A 12429-nucleotide genomic window follows, 5' to 3' on the forward strand; every position below is an offset into this window, starting at 1 on the left:
CCTAACTGCCCTAGGACTAGATGATTCTTAAAGAACCTTTTACTTTTAAAAATCCTATGATCTTCTTTCTCATGTGTTAGGAGGGTAGTAACCCAGATGTAGTACTAGAAAGAACAGCAAAAGTCTTTAACCCCACCATGTCCTTCTATTGTTTTGTTTTGTTTTTTGGTGATGCAATTGGGGTTAACTGACTTGCCCAGGGTCACACAGCTAGTAAGTGTCAAGGGTCCGAGGCCGGATTTGAACTCAGGTCCTCCTCAATCCAGGGCCGGTGCTCTATCCACTGCGACACCTAGCTGCCCCTGTCCTTCTATTGTTAAGTAAAATTCCAGGGTAATTTTTGTGACCCTGGGGCCAGATGCCAGGGGAATGATGGAGATTGAAAGATATTAATTCTCCCTAACTGAAATATCAGGCGGGATCCAGGGGTGTTTTCACAGAAAGAGAACAAGGTTGTTAAAAGAAAAAAAAGGAAAGAATGAATTAAAGAAAGAAAAAGAAAGTAAAAGGGGGGAAGGAAGAAAAAAAAGGAAGGAAGGAAGGAAGAAAAACTTTGAATTAAGGTTGTTTTTCTATAGTGGCTGGGTGTGGCTATGGACCTGAATAATGAAATCACTAAAACGACAAAGTTGGTATTGAGTGCTAGGTTTGAATCTTTCTGTGTCTCCATTTTTTCATTTGTAAAATGGGCATAATAGCACCCACCTCACAGGGTTATTGTGAGCGGTCAAAACAAAGGTGATTTGTAAACCTTACAACACTATGTAAGAGCCTGGTGAACTCTCAACGTATTGATAATTCCTTTGAGGAAGAACCACAGCAAGTGAGAAAGATGGCCAGCAGATGGCAGCAGCAGCTCAGCAGAAAATCAGCCCGATCCTCTTTAAGTGGTAGATCGGCAGCATGATGGACCAGCTGCGAGGGGCGTTTAACAGCAGTGAGGCACAGTGGGTTGCTGGGAGGATGAGCTGATGGACCTGCTGGGACAGGTTACCCAGCTGAGATTCATCCCCTGGAGTGTTAGTTGTAAACCTTAAAATATTATATAAACGTGAGTCATGTTGCTTTAGGAGGGACTGATTTCTCCCACTATTACTGTGGGAACCCCCTGGAGATTGTGCTCCTTTTGTCTAGAGGAAATATTTCCTTGTTACTTACTTCACTGTTCTTTTTAATTAAAAGAAGAAAGGTGAGCTATTAACAGCTGTATTAAAATGCTACAAATAACTAATAAGGTAAATTTTACTTTGCAATTGTTTTTTATTTAATTATTATTTTTGAATACTTGTGTCATTTGGCTTGATCTGGTGAAATTAACTGGAAACAGGGGCTTGAGAAATTAGGTTTAGACCAACATCTCATACCATATACTACAATAAGCTTCAAATGAGTTAATGACATATATAGAAGGGAAGCTAGGATGCAGACACTTTGGACTGAGGAATACTGTGGATTGGGGAAAGAATTCTTGACCAAATAAGAGATAGAGAGGGCTGTAGGAGATAGCATGGACACTTTTGATTAGAGATAAAGTTTTTGTATAAACAAAATCAATGTAGTTAGGTTCAGAAAGGAAAGAGTTAACTGGGGAAAATCTTTGCAGCAAATTTCTCTGATAAAGGTTTGATGCCCAAGATATATAGAAAATTGATAAATATATATAAGAAGGGTCATTCCTCAATAGATAAGTGGTTGAAAGATGAACAGGAAATTCTCACGAGAAGAAAGGAAAGCTGTCAGTGGTTACAAATCACAAGAGAAATGCAAGTTAAAACAGATTAGAGTTTGTGCCTCACACCTAATTGGCAATGATCACCAAAAAAGGGGAAATCGCAATTGTTGGAGAGCTTGTGGCAGGGCAGGAAAATTAATACACTGTTGGTAGAGTTGTGGAATGTTCCAACTATTCTGGGATTTGCAATTATGCCCCAAAGGTCCCAGCAAGAGGATTACTAGGACTATATCCCAAACAGAGGAAAAGGACCCATATATTCAAAATATTTATAGTAGTACTTTTTGTCATAGCAAAGAACTAAAACACAGGTAGTCATCAATTGGTGAACAAATTATGTGTATGGATAGGATAAGTATTATTTCACTGCAAGAGAAGACAAAAAAGACATATTCAGAGAGAAACCTGTGAGGGCTTTTATGAACCAATATAGAGAACCAGGAGAACAATTTATATACTAATTACAACACTTTAAAGGAAAGAATGCAATGAGCAATCATGACTCCAGAAGGCTGGTGATAAATCATACTTCCTATCTCTGGGCAGAGAGGTAGATGTTGGACTCTACATGCAGAATAAGACATTTATTTTATTTTAAAAAAATCAATTTTACTTTATTTTCAATTTGGAATTCTTTCCTTACCTTGCCCACTGAGAAGGCAAGAAGAACAAAACTCATTACAAATATATAATATATTAATAGCATTTAATTATTAATAGCAATTATTTAGTTATTCATTCATTCTAAATTTCAATAATTACCTAATTATTGATATCATGATTTAATATCAATAATATACAACATATAATATATTTACACAATAGATACAATCATGTAAAATATTACATATGTAGTAGGCCTCTGCCAGTCGAGGACGACCATGGATCAGCACCTTGAAGAGCCATAGACCACAGCGTGGCTTGGAATGTGAGTTAACTTTATTGTTTGCTGGTGCCAATGCTTCAGTTCACCTTTCGGGCCATAACCTTAATCCCCATGCACCCAATGAGGAAGATGAACCATGATGGGACAATACCTTACTGGCTGGGGTTTGCCCAGTTTAAGGCGGGTGGTAGCTGTCCAGTGGAACTCGATCATTCCTCCCACCGTTGAATGCAGCCCCTGGCATCAAGCCCTATGTCAGTCAGGCAAGTGACTTATAACTGGTAACTGCCGCATCCCGTGTTGTATCTACCCCATGAGGAGTAGCTGGAGTGTCCTCTCCAGGGCGCTGGCCTGGGCAGATCAATATGGAAAACACGCTGTTGCCCATGCAGCAGGTTTTCCCTCTCTGTAACATTGGTGCATCCAAAGGAGAGGCAGAGCCAGTACACTTTGGCACCAGTGCCGCTGCAGGAGTTGCCAGAGGGATGTGATGTCCAACATCCAACTGCCTAAGGGACTCCTGCTCCTGATTTTTCCTCGGGGTTAACTCCCGAAGCCTTTCCCATATATGGGTATAGCCACAAGGCAGCGGAGGTTTAAAATCAGGGTTTCCTTCCCTTAGGTGGGTTGCCGGCCAAGGCTAACGAGCCCCACCTGCCCGAAGCGACTGGTTTTAAGGCACTAGTGACTTGCCTTTGCTCCTTCTCCTGTTAGTGGAAACAGTTCCACCACGAGAAGGCCAGGAGTTGGGCTTCAATTGTCAGAGGCTATTTGAGACGCATGCTACAGGAGCATTTTAGAGAGAGGGGGAGCTTATCCCCACTCCCACCCTGGCATGACAACCTTTGGAAACCTTTGGAAAATATTAATATATATATATATATATATATATATATATATATATATATATATATAATCATGCAAAACAAATTCGCAAATTAGACATGTTAAAAAAAAAGAGAGAAAAAAAGAAAAATATGCTTTGATGTGTCCCCTGAATCCATCAGTTCTCTATTTGAAGGTGAATAACATGTTTCATCATGAATCCTTTGATGTTGTGGCTGGTCATTGTGTTGATCAGAGTCATTAAATCTTTCAAAGATGATTATCTTTACAATATTGCTTTTATTGCATACATTTCTCTAGTTCTGTTCCCTTTGCTCTCCTTCAGTTCATTTAGGTGTTCTCAGTTTTTTCTGAAACCATCTTCTTCATCATGTCTTACAGCACAATAATATTCTATCATATTCATATACCCTTAACTTGTTTAGCCATTCTGCAACTGCTGGATAGCCCCTCAGTTTCTAGTTCTTTGTCTCTACAAAAAGAGGTGCCGTAAATATTTTTTGTACATATGGGCCCTTTTCCTTTTCCTTTGATCTCTTTGGCATATAGACCTAATTGTGTTGGATCAAAGGGTAGGCACAGTTATATAGTTTTTGATTGCTTTCCAGAATGGTTGGACCAGTCCGCAGCTCCACCAACAGCGAGTGCATCAGTGTACCTGTTTTCCTTCAGTCCTTCCAGCATTTGTCTTTTCCCATTTTTTTGTCATCTTAGCCAATCTGATGGGTGTGAGTTAGTACCTCAGCTGTTTTAATTTACATTTATTTTAATTATTAGTGATTTAGAACAGTGGTGTCAAACTCAAATAGAAATAGGAGCCAAACAATAAATAGGGATCCCTGTGAGCTGCATAGTGGCTTAGAAAAACATATTCATACATATATGTACATATTTAGTTAATACATTAACTCATTAAAATCAGATAGGAACCACATTTTAATTTCATTTGTACTCCACTCAAGATTGCTGTATATTTGACTCCTCTGATTTAGAGAGTTTTTTTCATATGGCTATTGATAGCTTAGAATTCTTCACTCCCCGCCCCCATCATGGTTTCCCCATGATGTTTGTTTATTTATTTTAAAGTAATAAACATTTTTATTTATAGTTTTGGGTTCCAATTTTTATCCCTCCTTCTCTTCCTCCCTGAGGAAGTTAGCTCTCAGATGTAGGTTATACATGTACGATTATATAAAACATTACCATATTAGTAATTTTATATATGAAAGCTTGAATAAAAGAAAAAATGAAAGAAAGTGAAAAGAGCATGCTTCAGTCTGTGTTCCATCAATATCAGCTCTTTCTTTGGAGGTGGATAGTATATTTCATCAATAGTCCTTTGGGATTGTCTTGGATCGTTGTATTGTTGAGAATAGTTAAGTCTTTCACAGTTCTTCATCAAACAATATTGCTGTCTTCTGTGCACAATGTTCTCTCGGTTCTGCTCTCTTCACTATACATCAGTTCATACAAGTTTTCCCAGGACTTTCTGAAATAATCTTGCTTGTCATTTCTCTTAGCACAATAATATTTTATCACCATCATATACCACAGCTTGTTTAGCCATTCCCCAATGGATGGACATTCCTTTGATTTCCAATTCTTAGCCACCACAAAAAGAGCTGATAGCTTGGAATTCTTTCTCTGAAAACTGCCTTTTCACACATATCCTTTGACCATTTACCAGTTGGGTAAGGGCTCTTTTTCTTGTAAATTTGACTCAGTTTCCTATACGTACATATGAAAAATGAGAGCTTTATCCCAGTAGCTTGCTGCAAAGATTTCTCCCCATTTTCCTGCTACATTAGTTTTGTTTGTGCAAAACCTTTTAAATTTTATGAAATCAAAATTATTTCTTTTACCCCCTGTGAATTTCTGTATCTCTTATTTAATCATGGATTCTTTCCCTGTCCATAGATCTGACAGGTAATTTCTTTCATGTGCCTCTAATTTGTTTATGTTGTCACCCTTTTTGGCTTAATCACATATTCATTTTTAGCTTATCCTGGTATACAGTGTGAGATGGAGACATGCGTTTTGACATATGATGAACGTGCAGATTTATTTTGTGTGACTGTATTTATTGGTTACAAGGCCGGGCTTTTACTTCTTTTGAAAGGGGAGATAGCTGGGAGGAGTGGGTGTAGTGATAGAAATGCTTAGAAAGAAAGGTGCATCAATCAATGGTTAAAAATAAATAAAGGGGGGGGGAGCTAGGTGGCGCAGTGGATAGAACACCAGCCCTGGAGTCAGGAGGACCTGAGTTCAAATCCTACCTCAAACACTTGACACTTACTAGCTGTGTGACCCTGGGCAAGTCACTTAACCCCAATTGCCTCACCAAAACAAACAAACAAATAAATAAATAAAAGGAAAGTGGAAGGGGACAGAAATAAGTAGGGCAGTGTTGGAACCAACAATAGTCCCCCAAAGCAAACTATACACAGTAGAGATACAAAGCTTCATATACAGTCCTTTTTTCCTATTCTTTGCTTGAGAAATATTCATGTTTGTGGATGTTTATCCAGTTTATAACAATTTAATGCAGAAACTAACTAAGGAGGGCCCAGATCTTAGAGTATGGACAATATTCTCTGCCTGGTGCCATTCTGCACGGAGACTTGGGGAGCCTGATTCCAACAATATGTGATGGAAGGGGACGTATCATCCCCCCTTGAAAGCAAGAGAGAGACATTTATTGTAGGGGTAATGACAAGTCTTTGACTTGTCTGCTTAATTGGAACTGAGTCTTCATGAAAAAGCCTGAAATGGGTGAACTAACGCGCTCGCTCGCTCTCTCTTGTTCTCTCTTTTTCTCTCTCTCTTTCTTTCTACCCCCCTCCGCTTCCCCCCCTCCCCAGTGGTGAGTGAGGCACATGATTGATCATGTGGGTCTCTGGATGGCAAGGTTTTGTTTCCCTCTTTACCACTTGGTTGCCATGTGGTCATGGTACCACTGATTCTTTGATGTTATTCTTTCCATATCTTAGCCAAATGGCTACCAGAGACAGAACAGACTGTGAGCTTCCAAAGTCCTCTCAGCAACCAGAGCTGGTAACAGTGGCTAAGTCTAGTGAGTAGCAAGCCCCGAGGAGTTGTCTGCTTGACCTAGCTCAGATCAGGGATGAGTGAACACATCTGTGCCCTGCCAGCCAAGACATGTAATTCATTATGCCCAGAAGTGAACTTAGTAGAAGGGAGAAAAGGATTCCCAGAGGCAGGAATTATCTCCTCTTCCCACCCCAGATGGTGGGGGAATGCTTTGCAGCAACTATTTAAAGTTTGATTCCATTGTCCCCAGGGATTGAGTAGGTGTGTAGAGGGGAGAGTGCACCCTGGTTCTGAAGGTGCAGACATTTTTGCACTTTAGTCCTTGCTACAACTTCTCAGCAAATATCTCTTTGTAAAAGCTGATTGATATTACTTGGTTAATTGATATGGGGGACATGGTAACTGTTGGATTCATAGAAGGTGTTATGGGCCCATAGCACCCTAGAAGTTCTCTGGGCCACATCAAAGAACCTTCTCCTTGAGAAACTAATCCAAAGGACAGACACATCTAAAGAGATAAGTGGAACCAGATTGCAGAGGAGCTAGCTCTGGGACCCCCACTCTTCATTCTAGTCTCCCTCACCCCTGGGGAGATAAGATTAGGTGTGACTGCTGCCTTTGTGTCCTGAGGAGAGATGGCTTGAGAGATCTGCAGTCACCCGTCACCCAACTTCCCCCAGCCACCACCAGTGGGGGATGTTTCTCCCTCACTAAGGGAACTTTCCACAGTCAGATGGTCACCCCCTTCAGTCCTCTATAAAAGTACCTGCCTGTCTCCTGCTTGAGGAGATTGGTATCTCAGAGCCACGCTCTGTGCCATGCCTTCTCTCCATGAGAAGTCCAAGGATTTCTCTCTTGGTTTCCCTTCCCTTCCCCAGACCCTAAATAAACTATCTTATTCTAATTGCTTTTGTGTGCAAGAGGGTGTAATTCTTTAAAGAGGAATTCCTAAGGACCCCAAACCGCTACCCGTACCCCAAGCCTCCTACCCTATTTTCCCCACAACAAAGGGGAAACACTAAATGGGGGGCATCTCCAACCCCTCAGGATTATTCCCATAGCTCTTAGGAGAGCAGCTTTCAGCCTCTCTCTGAAGCCCAATCTGCCCATTTGGATCATGAGTTGGGATAATGAGCTCAGAGCCTGTACCATAATAATATAAAAGAGAAAAAATTAAAAAAGGAAATGGGGACTTGGCGCTATCCATTTGAATAGATGATGGATGCTAACTGAATCATGCTCTTAGGTGGAGTTTCCAGGAGCCCACGTGGAGGGGAGTCTAGGATACACACAGAATACTAAATACATGTTCTCGTTGGCGCTTTCCCTACCCAAATGTGGTTGGTGCCATTACAGGGTTTGGAAAATGCATAGATTCTGTGACTATGAAAGAAGAGGCAATCTACGTTCTGGTGCAGAGAGCCCAGGTGCCCAGAACATTTTAAAGAGTCAGTCACTGACAAATGGAGTTGGTGTTGAAAGTTATGCATGTTTTAAAAAATGGATTTCCATTGGGAGGGGATTTCTCAACTCTCCTCCACTCCAGCTTCCCCCTTTTTCGGCCAAAGTAAGATGTTTTTATTGTGAAGATATTGCATGTTTTAGATATGTGCTTTTGTACTTAAGACAAGTATTTTGTAAGAGGCTTTATTAGTGTAAAGTAATAATAATTCACTTTTATACGGCACATAAAGTTTTTACATTTGCCCAGAAGCAGTCATTTCATGAAAAGTGTATATTGTTAAGAAACTGGAGGTGGGATTAACATATTCCAAAGGTGTTTGACGGATTGATGCCCTGATTAAAATAAACCACCAAACTCAAGTTCTGGGAAATTGAAAAACTATCCATTTTTTACAATGTCTTAGAATTCGATTTTGTGAGGCACGTTCATTTCACTCAGAGCCCAACTGCCAAAGGGGGGATAAAATTTTCATTAGAAATGGCTGTTCTGAATCACCATAATTAGAAAACTCAGTGGCCGAGTTTGCAAATGCCCTTCTGATAGCATTGTCTTGCTTAAACTCACCACGAGGGGTGGAACAAGTCACTCTGGGTAACTTCATTAGTTTTCTCTGGATTGTCCCTTTGCCCTGGTGTCCCCATGGTGGTGACCTCTGGGACACGGAGCACCTTAGACACTTCATTATAGACTTTGGTATGATTTTATTCATTACTTTTTGAGAAAGCATGCTACATGCCCAACTCAGATTTGTTGAATCTGACTGAACGACACCCTCAGGCACACATTTGATTTTTATTTATTTTTGTTATAATAATAATAATAAAACCCAACATTTACATAGTTGTATATTGATCACAGGATACACATATCAGACAACTTGAGAGGCAGCCATATCATGTATGGGGTGCTGGACTTGGAGTCAGAGAGAACTGGGTTTGGATCCTGCCTCAGACACCTATTGACTGTGTGACCGGCCAAATCACCTAACTGGTCCATGCCTCAGTTTCCCCATATGTCAAATGAGGGGCAGTAGACTCCCATGACCTGCCTCATTGGCAGGCTGCAGTGGCTACGGCTGGAGGGGGGGGTGGGTTTAAATCTGATTTTCCTCCTCACCCCTCAGCTGTAGGGGGAGAGAAAAAATTGAAGTTTTACCGGGCAGTGTTAGGAGAGCAGGGGAAAGACAAAGTGCTGTGGATTGGATTCCAGTAGTTTCACCAACCATATTCCCGTCTGGCTGAGCCAGCTCTCTGTTCTGTTCTGCTCTTTCTGGTCCCTCTGACCACATCTCTTCATCTGCAGGTCTCTGGGCTTGCTTGCCCCATTATCTATCATGGAGCCTGTGTCCAGGTTCCCAGTCCCTACTAGTTTGGCAGGAGGAGTGCTGAGGACCAATGTGTCTCACACCCTCCCTTGTTTATCTCTCCCTGCGGGCTCCTGGTTAAAGGAAGTTTCTTCCTTGTCAAAACCTAGAGACTTGGGGAGCACTGGATGAAATGCCTGCGTGTGCATGCAGACGGCTCCCCCAGCTTCGGCCCATGAAATCTTCTGGAGAATGTTCACATCTCATATTCTTTCATAAGCTGTCCTCCCTTGTGCCTGGAGTGCACTTTCCCCTCATCTCCACCCCTTAACGATCCTACTTTCCTCTAATGATCAGGTTGTGTCGCCTTTTATACGAAGCCTTTCCTCATCTCCAGTTAATTGCTGGTAATCAATCAATAAGCATTTATTACATGCTCACCTACTGTGTGCCAGGTACTGTGGTAGGCGCTGGGATGCAAGCACAAAGAGAGGAAAAAAAAATCCCTATTCTCCTGGAAGATCCCCAGGCAGTTGATGAACAAATGCTCACTCACTCTATTCCACTCCTCCTTACACATGACATTCACCTCCTGTCTCCATGCCTTCGGATGCTGTCCTGCATGCTTGGACGATTCTCTCTCTTGTGTTCCATCCTGTAGAATCCCTAGCTTCCTTCCAGCCTTGGCTGAAGCTCCACCTAAGAGAACCTTCCCGAGCCCCCAGATAGCCGTGCTTCCCCACTCAAATGACATCATCTTCAATTATGACTGCAGACGTTGTTTGCTCCCATAGAATTCAAACCTCTAGATGTCTCATTTTTGGCTTTGCATCCTTGGCACCTAGCACAGTGCCTGACACAGTAGATGTTTAACAAATGCTTATTAATCTATTATCTATAGTGTTTTTGGATTTGCCAAGTACTTAATATAGATTAGATCAGTGATTCTCAAAGTGGTTCTTGGGACCCCTGATTTCAAACTTTGTATGTCCCACTTCCTTACTCCAGAGATCTTTTACTTAGCTCATATTAATACAGAAAATAAGATATTTAGAGGAAAGAATAATTATAGTTAGCATTTTAATACTCCCATTTTACATTTGAGAAAACTGAAGCACAGAGCAATTAGGTGAGGAAGGGGGGCAAAAAAGGAATAAGTATTTATATAGCACCTACTATATGACAGGTACCATGCTATTCACTAGTTTAAGTAACTTGCCCAGGGTTTTCTAGCAAGGTTTTCTGCCTCCCGCACCACCCAAGTGCCTCAAATATGTCCAGAGAACTTCATCTTTGGGCAGTTGGAGGTACTGAACTGAAGGGTATACACTTTGTGTGCTTGTCACGGGAAGGAAGTAGTTTGAAGGGCTGATGCCCCTAGAAAATACAGCTGGGAATGCTGGATGGGTAGGGTTCTGACATAAGTTGGAAGCTCTTGAAGACAAATGGAGAGAGATTTGAATATGACGATCATTCTGGAGGGTTGCCAAAGAGGGGCCCGTTGGGACAAGTCCTCAGCTGGAATGAGGGGATCGAATCGAGGAATAGTCCCTTAGAAAGTTGCTTCAAAGTCACTGTGGTTATAAAAAGCAAGGCTCCAGCGTGAATAACTGGGTATTTGCTATTGTTTTTGGACAGCATCTCCACGGGTCTCCAGATCCCTCTTTTGTGCCTCCCAGAAGAGGAATCTTTTGCCAGGTTGGGGATGTTCCAGGAGAAGGGGGATTTTTTCACTCTTTGTACTTGCACCCCCAGGGCCTTAGTGCAGTGTCTGGTGCACAATAGGTGAGCGTGTAATAAATGCTTATTGATTGATTATTAACAACTGGAGATCAGGAAAGGTCTCATGTAAAAGGTGACACAGCCTGAGCTTCAGAGGAAACTTGGGATTGTTAAGTGGTTGAGGTGAGGAGGGAGTGCACTCCAGGCACGCGGAGGACACCTTGTATGAGGGTATGGGAAGGGGGTAGAAGGTTGTATGTGATGACTAGCAGGGGATCCAGTTGGCTGGACTGTGGAATGAATGGAGGGAATTAACACATAATAAACATAGAAAGATAGCATGTAGCCAGGTTGTGAAAGACTATAAAAGCCAGACAGAAAAGTTTCTATTTTGATAGTTTTCACGAGCAGGGCAGTCATGTGGCCATACTTGAGCATTAGCGATATCACTATGGCAACTGTGGGTGGAGGAAGGTGGAGGGATGGATGGGGGAGAGAGTGCAGAGGCTTAGCCACTGATTAAAGTTGTGCGTTATGGGAGAATGAGGCGTCGGTGACTCTGACGTCGGGAACCGGGGTTAGTGGAAGAACATTGGTGTCCACAATATAAAGAGGGAAGTTTAGGATGGGCTTTGGAGGAGAGAGAAATGAGTCCTTTTTCAGACATGTTGAGTTTGAGATGCCTAGAAGACATTCAGATGGAGATGCATCATGGGTGGTGTGGGACCGAGGGGAAGGAAGGAGACCGAGGCTGGACAGGTAGATTTGGGAATTATCTGTGTCAAGATGAAAAAGGAACCTATGATGAGGAGTTCTAAGCAGGGCCAATGCTCACAATCAGATCCCTCCATCCTTCCTCAAATCTTTCTCACTCCAATTCATCCTCCTTACAGCCACCAAACTGATTTTCCTTAAGTGTAGATCTGACCTTGTCACATTCACCTGCTCAATATTACCTATTACCACCAGGGTCAACCATAAAAGCTTCTGTCTGGCATTTAAGGCTCTGCACAACCCGGCCAGTTCTTACCTTTCTAGGTTCTTTACCTGTTACTTCTCTCCATATAATCCATGATCCAGAGATATAGGCTTCCTTGCTGTTCTTTGCACCCAAGACTATGTGCTTTTGTATGGCCTGCTTGGCTTCCTTCAAGCCTCAGTTCAAATGACACCTCTGCAGGGGCACTTTCTAGCCCCCCCCCCCCATCTTCTTCTATTTTCTATGTGCCTGTTTAATTACATTTTATTTTCTTCATTTGTATGTACATTCTTTGAGAGCAGGTATTGTTAGGTGTTTTTGCCTTTCTTTATATCCCTGGCAGCCTAGTGCATGGGACATAGTAACTCCTTAATAAATCCTTTTTGATTGATTGGTCACTATATGAGGCAGACTTAAGGATGAGTAGGTGGGAGGTGGGCAAATC

General features: G+C 41.9%; 1 pseudogene; it reads left to right on the forward strand.

Annotated features, from left to right (window-relative positions):
* The first annotated feature begins 903 nt into the window (after nt 1-903).
* LOC122732290 overlaps nt 904-12429 on the forward strand; it is a 160164-nt pseudogene continuing 148638 nt past the window's right edge.

This window comes from Dromiciops gliroides, chromosome 6 (assembly GCF_019393635.1).
Source record: "Dromiciops gliroides isolate mDroGli1 chromosome 6, mDroGli1.pri, whole genome shotgun sequence".
In the NCBI taxonomy this organism is placed as follows: Eukaryota; Metazoa; Chordata; class Mammalia; order Microbiotheria; family Microbiotheriidae; genus Dromiciops; species Dromiciops gliroides.